The sequence below is a fragment of the Macadamia integrifolia genome, chromosome 9, assembly GCF_013358625.1.
Source record: "Macadamia integrifolia cultivar HAES 741 chromosome 9, SCU_Mint_v3, whole genome shotgun sequence".
NCBI lineage: Eukaryota > Viridiplantae > Streptophyta > Magnoliopsida > Proteales > Proteaceae > Macadamia > Macadamia integrifolia.
Genome location: NC_056565.1, coordinates 25,760,253 through 25,776,739, shown reverse-complemented (window position 1 = coordinate 25,776,739; position 16,487 = coordinate 25,760,253). Strand labels below are relative to the sequence as shown.

Sequence of the window (16,487 nt, the reverse complement as noted above, 5' to 3'; positions counted from 1 at the left end):
GTAAAAGAGGGGTTTTTAAGGAGAGAGAATCTTGAGGAAAAAGGGGTTTTTTGGTCTTAAGTGGGGGATCTCTTCACCCCCTGGGCCAGGGGAATATCAATCCCGGCCATGGACAGTGGTGCGCAAGACTAGGCCGAAGTGCACAAGGCATGGTTAGGTTAGTATAGGAGGGTAGGCAATACAGGTGATGTCATGGGTGTGCGACGCATGGCGAGCAGGAATGGCATGGGCAGCAAGCACAGGCATGCATGGGCAGGAGCTAGCAAAGGAGGCACGGACACGAGCATCAAGCACAGACATACATGGGCAGCAGCCAGCAGGCCAGCACGTGCACATGCGTGGGCTGGCCTGCTAGCTAGCACACAGGTAGTAGGGCATGGGCTCAAGTATGTGCCTGTGGGGGTACAAGCCTGTGCCAAAGGGGATGCAGGCCTGCAGGTAGGGGCATGGGTCTATGGGCAGGGGCACAAGCTTGTGCCTAGGGGGTGTGTGCTTTTGCCTACGGGGGCATAGGCCTATGCCCACAGGGGGCATGGGTCAGTGGGCAAGGGCATAGGCCAATGTCAGCGGGGGTACAGGTCTACTAAGTGTGGTGCATAGTTGGTGTAGGCTTGGCTGGGGTGTGGTGCATGGTTGGTACAGGCTTGGCTTAGGTGGGCAGCATGCACTACAGCCCATGGGCAACAGCCATATGCCCTGCCATGGGCTATGGCCATGGGCAGCAGCCATGGGCTACAGCTGTGGGCAGCAACCATACACACGGTTATGGGTTTTTCTGGTGACGATTACGAGAGATCTGTTGGTCTGATTTTGGCATGCCATATATCATTGGAATTATATTCTCGAGCACTATCCATCCGTATGGTCATCTTGACTAGATTTCTTTGTATATAAGAGGTTAAAATTGGACCCCTTCTCTCCTACACAAGGTTTCCAGGGTTTCAGATTAGGGAATGTTTTTGGGTCATCTTAGTATATAGGGGATGATCTTTAGGACGTTTGGGGTAGGTAGGGGATTTTCTAGGTTTTCAGTGGGACTGTCCGCATCCGAGGCATACGTGCAGGAAAGTGTAATTTTTTAGGGATGATCGTGGGAAATCCGTCGGTCTGATTTTAACATGCCATATATCATCAAAATCGTATTTTTGAGCACTATCCATTTGTGCAGTCATCTTGACCAGATTCCTTCGTATATAGAAAGTCAAAATTGGACCCTCTTCTCTCCTGCATAAGGGTTTTAGGTAGGGGAGTGTTTCTGTCATCATCTCTATTGATCGGAAGCCGAAAGTCACGTCCAAGTTCAATATTTCATCATAGCAAAAGGAGGGTGACAAAATTGGGTGCTTATAGGTATATCTGTTGCACCCTGTTCACATAGAACCGGACCGATGATCGGGTTAACTCCGATTAACCCAAACTTGCCAGGATCATCTGATACAGTACCCCACCACAGCATACCCACATTACTATATGCTATACAATTCATTTTAAATCTTATCCACCTAAACAACATTACTAAGTCTTTGGTTATGTGCTAGTTACAACCACAGTGTGCATGTGCCCCGGGTACGAGCCGCGAACTCCATCCCGTGATACGCCCATAGGGTTGTCAGAGAAGGCCCACCGTGAGTACTCAGAAAAGTAAAGCATGCCGACTACCGGCTCTCAACATAAAAGTAAATGACAGAAAAGTAAAGGTGCTGACCCCAGCAATTTAAAAGCAGTACGATTAACCCTCTTGAATATACCACTAAGGTTGCCGACTATCCTAATGACGAGCCAGGCATATGTCTAACTGCCAAGTGACCCGACAACTGTGACACTGCTTCCCCCTAAGTGATAACCCAACACCTAAACCCCTGTTGGGAAGGGTCGTAGCATGGGGAATGATAATCCTGATCCGCATGCTCCTATATGACAAAGTACGATTGCATAGTACCATCACGTCCCATACCACAGGCCACCAATGCACTCGTTTCCAAGCCAGCTACGACGCCTATTCTAATAAAGCATAATGCACAATAATTCAGCCGTTCATCACATAAGCACATCAGTTATTTAGCATTGATAATGTAAAGCAGAACACACATATCATAAATCATTTGTTTAGAATGCACAAGCAATGCGTGCGAACGGCATACGAGGATAACTAATCTACACATAATTTGCATGATGACATGGCTAGTCTAGATACAATTTAATGATACAAAAACAAGCTTAAAATAAAGTCAGATGTCCTCTTCCCACTTACCTGTTGGGTACAAAAGCTCACATTGGTACGGGTGAGATCCGGCGTGAGAAACGTAAATTCTAGTGGAACCTATCATAAGCAAATGAGGTTAGTATTTCACCACTTTGGGGTCAAAAATAACAATGTTTGATATTTAAATCATGTTTAAAATCATAAAAGAAGGTTGCCTGTCCGTTTTGGGCCCATTCGGGCTCAAAAATCCAACTGGGGTGCCAACAAGTGAGCCAGATAGCCCACCTGTCTTCACCCATCGGTCTTCATAGGCGGGTCAGATAGCTCGCCAGTCTTCACCCACCGGTGGGAACTGAGGTGCTGCCCCCTCAGGCGGGCGGCTTCGTCCGCCGGGCTTCGCCCACCTGTGGGGGCGGAAATTTGTTTTCTCCTTTGAAACGTTCCACAACCTTGGGAAAACCAAATGGGGCTATTTCAATCATATTTTCCACACATCTAAGGTCTTATAAGATGATTCTAACCGAGATCTAAGTTAGATTTAAGGATTGAAAAGCAATCTTACCTTCTTTGCTCTAGAACTCTTCCAAAACCCCAAAAATCACCTCTTAACTTAAGAAATTGCCAATGTTTCTCAAATCTTGTAAACACTTCTTTAAACCTTCAAAATCAACACATATACCATCTATCAAACCTTAGATTCATCATCTCAAGTGGGATTTACAAGATCTCAAGTCAAGGGTTTCACTTGGGGTTTGGTGAAAGTTTAAGAAGTATAGCTTTTGCTCACCTCAAATCGTAGGTCTCGTGTTGGGGATCACTTTTTCAGTGCCGAAATGAGAAGATCAAACCTCGGCGTCGCTTAAAATCATTTCTTCCTCCTCTTTCTTTCCCTTTCTTCTTCTTCGTTCTCTTTTCTTCCTTTCTTTTCTCTCTCCTCTTTAATGCATTAAATGAGAAAAAGGAGAAACACAATAATTACTATTTATACTTAGAGAATATCTAGTAATCGCATGGGTGGGTCACACAGGTGGGCGGGTTCACCCGCCTGTGGCCGCCCACCTGTTGGTTGAAACTTAGCCAAACAATTGAGATTTCGATGGAATTCGACTCTTGGCATGTATCTCACTCTTGGTACAAGATATATAATATGTATACAGTTTAGGATATGGCTACATACCAGCATTACCCGTACATGGCCTTATGATACGTGCATGTACACGGCTTGGGTACACCCGTCTCCTCTGGCACTGACTCGGACTTGTCTGGCCAACCTGTGTTCGAAGTCACCTTCGCCATCATGGTCCATAAGGAACTCACCTTAACCCTCTCTGGTTTGGGTCCTGCATGGTTAAGCTGGGTCAATCGTGTAATTAAACCAAGTTTTAAAAGTAGGTTATCACAATATCACTGCTCTTTATCTTGAGCTGGTAGTAATCCGATCTGAGATCAATCTTTGAAAACACCTTAACACCTTGTAGTTGGTGAAATAGATCGTCAATGCATGGCAACGGATACCAGTTCTTAATGGTTAACTTGTTCAGTTCCCGATAATCGATGAACATATGCAAACTACCATCATTTTTCCTAACAAATAAGACTGGTGAACCCCAAAGTGAGACACTTGGGCATATAAACCCCTTTTTCAACAAATCTTGCAATTGTTTTTGTAGTTCCTTTAACTCAGCTGGTGCCATTCTATACAAAGCCTTAGACACTGGGGCAGCTCCAGGAATTAGATCTATGGCAAACTCCAGCTCTGTCAAATGGTAGTTGGGTTAAATCATCTAGGAAGACATCAAGGAATTCTTTGACTACCTCTAATTCCTCCAGTGGTGTAACCTTTGCATCCACATCTAGTACTGATGCAAGGTAGCCCTGACTTCCATCTTCTACTAATTTCACCACCTGTAAGGCAGAGAGAATAGTCTTTCTAGGTCGCTTTTCCCTTTTAGCTTGATACACAAGCTCTCCTCCTTCATCATCCATCATCTTAACTTGTTTCACAGCACACATCACATTTGCTCGATGAGCTGACAACCAATCCATTCCCAGAATGATGTCAAAATTCTGCATTATATTGCATATAAGTATGATAATCTTAATCACAAATCATTTAATTAAAGTGTACCTGCTACTACTTCAGTACTAGCCTCAACCTCCTTAGCTGATAAGGCATACATCCTTCCCTAAGGCTGGTTTCCCTGAGTTAATCCAGGTCTATGGACAAGGGGCTGATTTGTTGGTGTAGCTACTGGGTATCGACAATCATTGGTTAAGTGCCTATACGAATGACAATTATAGCATCGATTCAGTGGTGCCTAAACTGGAGCAGGAGCTCTCTGTATTGATCCTGGTACAACTGGAGGATGAGGGGATCTCAAGGCTATAGGCACCACACTAGTGTTAGGGAAGAAAGATGTAGCGCCTAGTCCACTAGTCGGTTGGGAAGGATAACCCGATGGCCTGTAAGGCTACCGGTAAGAGGGACCATAAGAATATGAACCATGAAAGCTCTTGTTAGGGCTACCTGAATCAGCATATGGGTTTGTCCTCTTTGACAGTCCTGGTGTAAGGGATGGCTTTCCCTTCTACTTGTCTTCCATTGTCTAGGCTTTTTGCACAATCTGTGCATAATCAATTAAGTTCAACACCTCCAGCACTGTACCAATAGATGTCTTTAGCCTCTTCAGAAATTTTTAGGATTTTTCCTCAATCAACTTCATATGGCGAGGAAAAAAATAAAATAAGCTTTCAAACTATTGTTGATAATCCTGAATAGTTTTGCTTCCTTGAGTTAGGGCCATAAACTCCGTCTCTTTGCAATCTCTAAAGCTCATTAGATAGTAATTTGAAAAGAACAATTCCTTGAATTGTTTCCAAGGAGGCTCTGGGTGAGTTTCCGTCAATATAGGCTTGGAAGCTTTCCACTAAGAATCAACTTCATTTCTAAGTTGCAACCTTGCACAGATAAGCTTCTGTGACTCTATGCACTCTACAATATCAAATACTTTCTCCACCTCTTGGATCCATCGATCCGGCTCTAATGGGTCATTACCCACCTTAGTGAAGATTGCAGTGGTGGTGGATGGTGGGTGATAAGGTGGATAGTACGGATATGGCAGAGGCATCGTGAATGGTGGAGTGCCATATGGTGGAACAGGAGGGGTACCTCCCTGTTGATCATAAGGTACAACCCTAGGCGATGTTCCTCTGGATTGCATTCCAATACCTGACCCCATGGGTGGGTCCTATGGTGTAACTCCTCTAAGAGGCTGACCCGGTAAAGTAGGGTTTAAGTATTATTGCATAGCAACCATGAAAGTTTGTTGCTGTTGAAGCAATTGCTGTTGAAAGGCCCCTTTAGACTATTGTGTAAGTGTCACAACGTCACCCAGAGTGATGACATGTGGGGGACCCGGGAATTTGTTCATGGGAGGGTTACCCTGAACTTCCTCCAGATCATGATCCACTTGTGGTGGTGGATGTGAGGATTGCCCCAAAAGTCGAGGTCCATAGGAAATGCGTGGTAGACCACGAGAGGTACCACAGGCACGACCACCGGATCTCGTGTGTACCATGGTGTTCTATACTTGGATTATTCCAAAATGTAACCATTGATTGAGTGCCAGAACATTTATATATACATTCACAATCAATTGTAGTTTATATCATAGGTTACATTGATGCACCACACCACACCACATGATCGACATGCCCACACTTAATTGCCAATACATAGTTTGGTCTCACAACGATGCTTAACTATGTCGAAAAACACCCCTCTTGTGGTCTAATTGGGGCCCACTAGGCACGAAATAAGAAAATTTTCAGACTTAGGCCTTTTTCGGCCTTGATACCCAAACCGCCAGGCAAAGACTGGTGAGCAAGGTTAGGCAGGGCCCGTCAGTCTCATCCGAGATAGTTTAAAAAGGGATTTTACTTATTTCCTATTCCTCTCATTTCTTCTTTCCAACTCAGAGCAAGGGTGATTTGGGGGTCCTATACAACACTTCAACTCACAATCCCACTCAACCATTTGGTGTTCCAACCCCTCTTCATCCTCGCAAATCCACAAGTTCTCTTTCTCCATTTTTCTCTTTGAGAACCATGTTTTCGATGTTCTTTCATTATAGAAACCTAAACTCTCCGTATATACTTCATTTCTCCATGGAATGTTTATTTCTTGGCAATATGTTAGTTCATTTGTGATTTGCATTGTTCATTGGCCCTGCTTGACCAGTTATAGAGAGAAAATTTCAAACTTTTGCCCTAATCTATCTGTTTTAGGGTTTTCTTCTCATTTCACTTATTTCTTGCAAATTTATGGTTCAAATAATAATTGATGAGCACATTTATGTGTGAAATATAGTGTAGTAAAACATGCATTTTATATATTTATAATGGAGCTACCTTGGGTTTTACTTTCTTTTTGCAGGTTTTATATTTTCAAGGCCTTAAGGATTATCGGGTGCTATATCTCCAATTTTACACGTAAAGAGGTCCTATTTCTTTCATGATTGCAAAGAGGATGAAATTCTAAGCAACATGGACTTGTTCAATTGCAAGTACACATTCATTTGGTCAACCGTACAAGTGATTATTGTTTTTGGGCCAGAAAATGAATAATGGATTAGAACTGAACCGAGATGCAGAATCAGCCCATCTGCAGTTGTTCCAAGGGTATAAGGAATATTCTAAATACCAACAAGGATTGATGTACCACATCCTTAAGTGATTGAAGATTCATTTTTGGTAACAACAACTACCTAGCGTAGTTGGTGAGTCGTGGTGTGCAAAATCCCTTACTTATTAGGAGGTCTCAAGTTCGAATTTTTTAGCTGTCATTTTGTTGAGGTTTTTTTTAGAAGATTTTCTCTCTCATAATCATCACTTAAAGGAGGTCAGCCAAGATAGTTGTACGCAAGTTTGAAGAAGAGAGAGAGAAAATAAAGAGAAAAAATAGGATAGAAGAAAAAAGAAAAGAAAAGACAAGGGCATGGATGGAATTTTTCATTAAAATAGAATATTGTCCAAATCCAAGCAAGAAAAATTGGCCAAAGGGGGTTTCTTGTGCAAAAAGAGAGAGAAAAATAGAAAAAGTGAGAAAAAATAGGAAGAAAAAGGCAAAACAAATCGTGGGAGATCTCTCTCCACTTCATCAAAAAGATAAAAAAAAATCTTTTTTTTTAGAAGCTAAAATCGTTAGCTTCCCTCCCCCATTCTCTATATAATAGAATTAACACAAGGGGAGGAGGCACTTCATTCTTCTTCTAGGGTTGTTTTTTAGTTGCTCTATCTCTTTCTCTAGTTTTCTCTTTCTCTAACTCTAGTTCCAGGTTTTGCTTTAAACACTTTTGTAAGTTCCTTTTATTCAATTAATGCAAGCACTTTTATTTTTGATTTAGTCTTTTATTTTTATTGTTTAAGCAATTGAAGTTGTAATTTTCAAGTTCTAGCTCTAGGCTTAGTTCTAGGTGACAAGAACAAGCTATGAAGCATGTCTTTCAAGTTCAATTTTTTTCTTCAGATTTGTTTTCCCTAGTACTAGAAATTTCAAATATGGTTTATTCTAGATCTAGTTTTTAGTACTGGTAGTATCTCAAATTGATCAAGTTTTCAGTTCAAGGGTTGAAGTCCAAGTAAGTAGGCTCCTTCAGTAGTCTTCTCTCCCTCCTCTCATTCCCTCTTCTAACTACCCTTTCTTTCTTAATTTAGGATTTTAATTTTAGTTGTTATGTTATTGCTATCCCTTTCCCCCAATGTTCATGGGTAGTGTATGTGTTGGCTTTGCCCCTCCTAGCCATATAACCATCATTTTATTGTTTTTCTTTTAATTGTCTCCCTTTCCCTAAAGCCAAGTAGAGTAACCCTTGTAAGAGTGACTCTCTGGTCAAGTAGGGAAGCTCATATTATGATGCATCCCTTGGGCTAAGTAGAGAAACCTACTTGCGAGTCTCTCTCTAGCTTTACCCCCTTTATTTTATTTTATTTTTATTTTAGGATTTTTTTTCTTCATTGCTTTTTAATTGTATGGGGTGTTTATTTTCAGCTATTTATTTATTTAATTTTAATTGCGTGGCTTGCTTGTTTAAATTCTTAGATGACGAATGGTTAGGACGTTATTTTAGATACATATGTTTAGGACGGTAATTAGAATTAGATCACAATCATTAATCGGTTCACTTTCGCATTATTAAAAGAAGCAAGAAAATAAAGTGGCTGCTCTCCTTGTGTTCGACCTGTAGCTACACTGATCCGTATGCTTGCGGTTACATTTTAAATCAAAAACAAGTTTTTGATGCCATTGCTTGGGAGACAGTTCCATGTTATTTTTTGCTTTTTTTGGTAAATCAGAGTGCTTTGTTTGCTTTGTTTTGTTTTTCTTTTCTTTTATTGAATCTTGAGAAGAACAACTTGCAATAATAGTTGTATCGGTGGAGGTCGCCATGCCTCACAGTATGATAAAGATAGGTTTTGCCTTGTAGTAGTACCTCAGGAATTAACCTAAGCAACCCCGGATCCCTACCGATAAGTTCCCAAAAAGCAAAAAAAAAATCAAATCAAAAAAAAAATCAAAAAAAAATTAAAAAAAAATCAAAAAAAAAAAAAAAGGTTTTGCTATCCTTTCTTTTGTGCTTGTCTTACTCTAGTTGTCGGTAGTTTTCTGTTGCATGAGTGTTAGGTGGGTACGTAATACTAAGAATCGGTTAGAAAGAAGAGATCTAACAAGCAGTGACCCTATACGTTTGCTCTCTTTAAAACCTTTCAATATGGGAGACCAACATCAAAACCCTTCACCTAAATCTCTAAAAGATAGGTTCTACCCTGCTAGAACAGCCCAACCTTTCTGCATAGCTCTACCACAAGCCCAGGGCAATAATTTTGAACTCAAATCTCAATACATCACTATGTTGCCCCACTTCCATGGGTTGATCTCTGAGGATGCATACCTATTTATAAGGGAATTTGAAGAGGTATGTGTTCTGATTAAGATCCAATAGCTTTCTGATGATACTGTTAAGCTTAGGTTTATCACTTTTGCAATAAAAAACCAAGCTAAGAAGTGGTTGTATGGGTTACCCACAAATTCCATAACCTCATGGTAATAGTTCACAGTTGTCTTCCTTAAGAAGTTTTTCCCAACTCACAAAACCAATAAGCTTAGAAGTGATATCTTCAGTTTTGGCAAAAGCCTAGTGAGTCCTTTTCCAAACTTATGGAGAGATTCAAGGATCTACAACAAGAATGCCCTCACCATGGCCTAGACTTATGGCCCTCAAATAATTTATGAGGGTATTGATTACTCAACTAAACAAAAGATAGAGTCCATGTGCCCTGAGGGATTCACATCCTTTACAAATGAAGGAAAGGTATAGGAATTCTTACTTGACTTAACTGACAAAACCCATGAGTGAGAATCAACCCAAGAGTGAAAGAACTATAGGAGAAAAATGATATTTTGTAGATGGGATAGTAGCCAAGGAAGCCCATTTGGATAGCCTAATCAAGAGAATTGAGGCTATTGTTCCTAGAGAGCCATCATCAGTAAATTTGGTTAAGATTTGTGCCTGGTGCCAGTCCCCTGGACATGTCATAGAAGAATGCCCCAACACCTCTGAGGGCACTTCTAAAGATAATATTAATGCTTTATACCAGAATAATCCATATAGTAACACCTACAATCTAGGATGGAGAAATCACCCAAATTTCTCTTGGAATCAAGGTAACTAAGCAGGGCCTTCCAATTTTCATAATCAAGGTCAACCTGGACCCCAAAGGCCTCCCTTTGCACAACAATCTTTTTTCCAAAATACTTTTCCTAGGTCAAATGTAGGACTTCAGGCTAGTTTTCCTAGGGCCCCTCTCCTATCATCTTATCAGCAGCCCCCTGGGTTTACCAACACTGGAGAGGCAAGTAGAATAAGTGATTTAGAAAAAAAATATGGCCCTCCTCATGACAAGTTATCAAAACTTACTAGGGAACTCACTCAAGTTATCTCAATTATGCGTGAGAGGGAGAAAAGAACTTTATCCAATCAACCAGAGCCTAACCCTAGGCATCATCAGCATGTTAGTTCACAAGCACCAACTAATGCACCACTGAATATAATACAAGGTTAGACCCAAAAAGGGCCCTCTAACCAATGTAATATTGTTTATGCCCTTAGGAGTGGTAGAGAGTACCAACAGAGAGTTCCTAAATCTTCCCCATCTATTACTCCTATTAACTCTCCTTCGGTTGAGGACACAAGTGTGCCTCTTATTCCAAGTTCATCTAATGAACCTAAAGATTCTTTTGAAATTAAAGATGATTTAGTTGAGGAAACCAAAAATGATTCTTCTAAAAATGGGTAAATCCATAACAGTCCTTATGTTCCTCCGGTCCCATTTCCTAATCGCTTGATAAACAAAAAGAAGATTGCTTTCATGGATAAAATTTTAGAAGTCTTCAAAAAGGTAAAAGTGAAAATCCCTCTTTTGGATGCCATATCCCAGATCCCCGCCTACGTAAAGGTACTGAAAGATTTGGGTACTCACAAACATATCACTAGTGCGCCCAAAAAACTGTTCTTGGCAAGTAACTTTAGTTCCATAATTACTCAGCCTATAATAGCCAAGTATAAGGATCCAGGGATCCCTACTATATCTTATGTCATAGGCAACACCTACGTTGAGAATGCCTTACTTGACCTTGGCGCAAGTGTGAATCTTTTACCTTGCCATATGTATAAGCAACTAGGATTGGGAGAATTCAAAGCCACTGGAACTACTCTTCAGTTGGCAGATAGGTCTGTTAAGATTCCTAAAGGGATGGTTGAGGATGTCTTACTAAAGATGGGAGAATTTATTTTTCTTGTTGATTTCATTGTGTTAGATACCAAGCCCTTCTCAACTAAGGATGAGATCCCAGTAATTCTAGGAAGACCATTCTTGGCTACCAGTAATGCATTAATCAACTACCAGAATGGTTTCCTAAGGTTATCTTTTTGTAACCAAACTGTTGAGTTTAACATGTTTAGGATAGGCAAGCAACCACATATATCAGAAGAGGTCAATATGCTTGAAGATTTTCTAAATTTTTCTGATGATTTAGTTACCAACTTTGATATTGATTTTGATTCAGAATTCCAAGAGTGTATGGATGAATTGGATGATGATAGTGAACACTTCTTTTCTGAAGTCTTGAGTCTTCACAGACCTGTGGAGCCCTTAGGACCCCTTTCCAATTTCATTCTAAAACCTTCCATAGTTGAGCCCCTTAAGCTAGATCTTAAGGAGTTGCCATTTAATTTAAGGTATGCTTTCTTAGGGCCTAACCAGACTCTTCCTGTAATAATTTCTTCAAATTTGACTTCTAGCCAGGAAGAGGAGTTACTTAAAGTGTTAAAAGATAATAAGGAAGACCTAGGTTGGACCATGGCTGATATCAAGGGTATAAGCCCTTCTATTGTGTAACATCATATACATCTTCTGGAGGATTTCAAACCATCCACGGAACCCCAAAGAAGAGCTAACCCAGTGATGATGGAAGCCATTAAGAAAGAGATCCTAAAGTGCTTAGATCTTGGAATAATTTATCCTATTTCTGACAGCCAATAGGTAAACCCAGTTCACATAGTGCCTAAGAAGTCTGGTGTGACTGTAGTCCCTAATGCAAATAATGAACTAATTTAAACCCGTGTCCAATCAGGGTGGAGAATGTGCATAGACTACAGGAAACTTAATGTGGCAACCTGGAAGGACCACTTCCTGGTGCCATTCATTGATCAGATGTTAGAGAGGTTAGCTGGACATGAATACTATTGTTTTCTTGATGGATATTCTGACTATAACCAGATCCCAATTGCTTTAGAGGACCAACATAAGACCACTTTTACATGTCCATATGGAACATTTTCTTACAGGCGTATGCCTTTTGGGCTTTGCAATGCTCCTGCTACGTTCTAACGATGCATGATGAGCATCTTTTCTGTATGGTCAAAAAGTTCTTAAATGTATTTATGGATGACTTTTCAATTTATGGGAATTCCTATTCTGAATGTCTTCATCATCTTTCTCTAGTTTTGAAAATGTGCATATCTAAGAATTTGGTTTTGAATTGGGAGAAATGCTATTTCATGGTTAAATCTAGTAATGTTTTAGGACATGTAATATCCAACGAGGGAATTAAGGTAGATAGAGCCAAAGTGGATTTAATTGATAATTTACCACCTCTTCAATCTGTTAAGGACGTCTGGTCTTTTCCAGGGTATACGGGCTTCTATAGAAGGTTTATTAAGAACTTTGGTCAGTTAGCCCGACCTCACTTCATTACTTGCCAAAGATCAAACTTTTGAGTTTTCTAAAGAGTGCCTAGAATCCTTCAAACAACTTAAGAAGGAGTTGACCAATGCACCCATTGTTCAACCACCTGTTTGGACTGAACCTTTTGAACTGATGTGTGATGCTTCAGATTTTGCCATAGGAACGGTTTTGGGTCAAAGGATTAATTGCCCACTGTCATTTATTATGCCAGTAGGACTTTAAATGATGCACAACTCAATTATACAACCACTGAAAAAGAATTTTTAGCTGTTGTGTTTGCATTAGAAAAGTTTTGATCTTACTTAGTTGGTTCACATGTGGTGGTGTATACTGATCATTATGTTCTTAGATACCTAGTTCAGAAGAAGGATGCCAAAGCCCATCTCATTAGGTGGGTTTTACTTTTACAAGAGTTTGATTTAGAAATTAGGGATAAGAAAGGAGTTAAAAACTTAGTTGTAGACCATTTATCCCAACTTCCCAATTCCTTGACTGTCAATTCTCCAGTCAACGAGAACTTTCTAGATGAACAGTTATTTGTAATGTCCAGTGAAGCATGGTTTGCTGACATTGTCAACTTCTTAGTTTCAGGTGTGACTCCGGATCACTGGTCCACCCAAGATAAGTATAAGTTTCATTCCCAAGTTAAGCACTTTTTTTGGAATGATCCTTATTTGTTTAAGATATGTCTAGATCAGATTATCTGACGATGTGTTCCTGATCATGAGCAACATTCTATTCTCTCTTTTTTCCATGATTATGCATGTGGTAGACACTTTGGACGTAAGAAGACTGCCGCAAAGGTTCTCCAATGCGGATTTTATTGGCCCACTCTTTTTAAAGATGCTTTTAATTTTTACAAGGCTTGTTCCACCTGCCAGTCTTTTGGCCATATCAATAAGAGGAACATGATGGCCCTTAACCTTATTTTGGTAGTTGAGATCTTTGATGTACGGGGAATCAATTTCATGGGACCATTCCCTAATTCCTTTGGGAATTTGTACATACTTTTAGCTGTTGATTACGTTTCTAAATGGATAGAGGCCATACGTTGTAAATCTAATGACCATAAAGTGGTGGTTCAGTTGCTCAAAGAGAATATTTTTTCCCGCTTTGGTGCACCACGTGCAATAATTAGTGATAGGGGTACTCATTTTTATAATTGGCCTTAATGAAAAAGTATGGGATCACCCATAAGTTATCTACCCCTTATCACCCCCAAACTAGTGGCCAAGAAGAGGTGTCTAACAGGCAGATCAAACAAATCTTAGAGAAAACTGTTAATCCCAACCGTAAGGATTGGTCCCTTAGGCTCATTGATGCCCTGTGGGCCCATCAGACTGCATTCAAGATCAACCTTGGTCAATCTCCCTACCGTTTGGTGTATGGGAAAGCTTGTCACTTACTAGCTGAGTTGGAGCATAAGGCCTTTTGGGCCATCAAGAAGCTCAACTTTGATTTGTCTGATGTGGGAATTCATCGTAGGCTCCAATTATTTGAGTTGGAGGAACTTAGGAATGATGCCTATGAAAGTTCTAGAATTTATAAGGAAAAGACCAAAGCTTTCCATAATAAGCACATTCTACATAAATCATTTGCAATTGGTGATAAGGTCTTATTATACAAATCTCGATTGCTTCTTTTCCCCAGTAAGCTTAGATCCCGATGGGATGGACCATTTATTGTTCATAATGTATATCCCCATGGGGCTGTGGAGATTCTGAATCCAGAACAGGGGTAATTTCGAAGGTTAATGGTCAGTGTTTGAAATCATTCCTCGAGTTTCCTACTACTGGCAGTGAAGAGGTCATGGATCTCCATGAACCTCTTTAGACTGATGACTAACTTTTAATCAAGTATGACCCCCTTGCATTGTCTTTGCTTTTAATTCTTTCCATGCATTTAGGACATTGCATGACTTAAGTGTGGGGGAGGGAAACCAGTTTCTGCTTTTTCCACTTTATTTTGTCTGTTTTTCTTTTTATTTTTGAGCTTGCTAAGGATGAAGTCCTACTTTGGCTTTTGACTAATGATCATACCATTCAGTTACTTGATGTATGAAAATAAAAGTTTTGATTAAGGTACCCATTTTGAATGTATAAAAACTTTGTTGAGAAGAAAGAAACAAGCCTATGTCTTGAGATGGGACTTTCTTTTGAAAAATAAGAGAACCCTGTTTTATAGTGTTGGACCAAATGTAAGTTTGTGGGTTCCTTGTACTTTTGATTTGGATTTGAGACTTTCTTTTTAATTTAGCATGAGTTGACATATGCACAATTTTAAGTGAAATGTGAAATGTGGTATAAATAAGAAGAAGAGTTGATTCTGTTGGAACTAGACAGGTCATTGCGCCTCAGGAAGCGTGGTGTCTTGATCGAAATTCATTAGGAGGAAACTTTTGAAGGAACTCTAGCATCACTGTCTTTGTGGGCATATGCAAAAAGTGAAGCTACATAGTAACTTGGGTGTTTAGTGTTTGCTCCACCATGTCATTCAGGCCAAAAGTAGTGGAGTAGAATAGATTTTATTAAACAAAAAAGGGAGAAAAAATGTGCAAATGTTATTAATGCTTGGTAATATGTTTGGCCAAAAACACTCCAACACCTTAGTCATTGATTCCCTATTTCTTCACAAGTGGTTTTACCTTTAGATAAGGATGTTTTGGAAGAGACAAGGTAAGTTCCAAATTAAGAAATATGCTAGTGCTTGGAATTGATAAAGGGTAATAAAAATTCAAGTGTGGGGGTCTCTTGTAAGAGAAATTATCTTTGCTCTAGATTGGTATGGGCCTTACCTTTAGCCAAGGTTGGGATTTGTTTATTCTGAATTTTGGGTGTATATTCACTGCAAACACCCATGAGACACAAATCATCCACTAGGGGTGACCTAGGGGTTTAAAGGCTTATTGCACATGCTAAGTGCAACCATGATTCCTACGAAAGTGAGTTAGGTTTTTTTTGTTTTTATTCTTTTTCTTTTTGTTTTGCTCGAGGACTAGCAAAGTCTAAGTGTGGGTGAATTCTGATGAGCACATTTGTGTGTAAAATCTAGTGTAGTAAAACATGCATTTTACATATTTAGAATGGAGCTACCTTGGGTTTTACTCTCTTTTTGCAGGTTTTATATTTTCAAGGCCTTAAGGACTATCGGGTGCTATATCTCCAATTTTACAAGTAAAGAGGTCCTATTTATTTTCATGGTTGCGAAGAGGATGAAATTCTAAGCAACATGGACTTATTCAATTGCAAGTACACATTCGTTTGGTCAACCGTACAAGTGATTATTCTTTTCGGGTCAGAAAAAGAATAATGGATCAGAATTGAACCGAGATGCAGAATTAGCCCATCTGCAGTTGTTCAAAGGGTATAAAGAATATTCTAAATGCCAACAAGGATCGATGGACCACATCCTTAAGTGATTAAAGATTCGTTTTTGGTAACAACAACTACCTAGTGTAGTTGCTGAGTTGTGGAGTGCAAAATCCCTTACTTATTAGGAGGTCTCAAGTTCGAACACCTTAGCTGCCATTTTTTTGAGGTTTTTTTTAGAAGATTTTCTCTCTCCTACTCATCACTTAAAGGAGATCATCCAAGATAGTTGTACGCAAATTTGAAGAAGAGAGAGAAAATAAAGAGAAAAAATAGGAAAGAAGAAAAAAGAAAAGAAAAGACAAGGGCATAGATGGAATTTCTCATTAAAATAGAATATTGTCCAAATCTAAGCAAGAAAAATTGACCAAAGGGTGTTTCTTGTGCAAGAAGAGAGAAAAATAGAAAAATGGAGAAAAAATAGGAAGAAAAAGGCAAAAAAAATCATGGCAGATCTCTCTCCACACGTTTTCTCTCTTCTCTCTCCTCCACTTCATCAACAAGATAAAAAAAATCTTTTTTTTTAGAAGCTAAAATTGTTAGCTTCCCTCCCCATTCTCTATATAATAGAATTAACACAAGGGGAGGAGGCACTTCATTCTTCTTCTAGG

The 16,487-nt window shown here is 39.7% G+C and overlaps 1 non-coding gene across 1 annotated transcript; it reads right to left on the bottom strand.

Moving 5' to 3' along the window:
* Window positions 1-9,360: 9,360 nt before the first annotated feature.
* LOC122090268 lies at window positions 9,361-9,466 on the bottom strand. The gene has a single exon (XR_006143507.1). It is a non-coding gene; the product is annotated as a small nucleolar RNA R71 (small nucleolar RNA).
* Between the last annotated feature and the right edge of the window lie 7,021 nt (window positions 9,467-16,487).